This window comes from Octopus bimaculoides, chromosome 23, assembly GCF_001194135.2.
Source record: "Octopus bimaculoides isolate UCB-OBI-ISO-001 chromosome 23, ASM119413v2, whole genome shotgun sequence".
NCBI classification, from domain to species: Eukaryota; Metazoa; Mollusca; class Cephalopoda; order Octopoda; family Octopodidae; genus Octopus; species Octopus bimaculoides.
Window position 1 is genome coordinate 34,895,616 of NC_069003.1, and position 941 is coordinate 34,896,556.

Below are 941 nucleotides of genomic sequence, written 5' to 3' on the forward strand. Positions count from 1 at the left end.
CAATTTTTTTTCTCCGTGTTTTTCTCCTTGTCTCCGTATTCTTTCTGTTGAAGAGCGTAGCTCGAAACGTCAAAGACTTTCCGTATTCCCGAGCGTCATACTAATACATCCTTTTGTTATTTACACCACCTGTCCTCGTCTGTTGTTGTTTTTTCGTACAATCTCCCATATATATATACGTGTGTATACATACATGAACACATACACACACATATTTATGCATGCATATATACATACATGCACACTCATATATGTATACATGTGCATGTATATGCATAAGTGTGTGTATGTATGCACATATGTAAGTATGTATGTGAATGTGTGTGTGTGTGTGTGTGTGTGTGTGTGTTTAGAGAAGCGGACAATATAAAAAAGAACCTATGGAGATGACTAATAAAAAGTTCTGTAAACAAACTGTAGTTTTTAAGGATCGGCAGGTCATGATAACACTGGTTGGTGGTAGTGTATGTATACGAGTGGTTGTGGTGCACACACGCACACACACACACACATAATTGATCTGCTATAACGGAACCCTAACACGGCTCCCTATATCCAGCCTTAGCTGTGATCTTGGAAACTAGCATACCTCTTCGTTGAAACACAAATGAACTAAACCCCACATATTCTATATATATATATATATATACAAGTATACATGTATATATATGTGGGGTATGAGTTGATCTATTTATAGCGTTAAGGGGGCTCCAAGATGGGAGTAGAAAAACACTATCACGTGACCTTACTAAGGGCTGTGATTGGTCAGTTTGCGTTCTGGAACGGTTCGAAGAAGTTGCCGATTCGAATAATGATCAGTCACGTGATGACAAGGTTAATGTTTTCCCCTACGTTCGCGTTTGTTTATATTTAAATGAGAAGAATGGCGATAGCAGTTTTGTATCTGATGGCGATAAGTATTAGAGACGATAGGTAGTTTC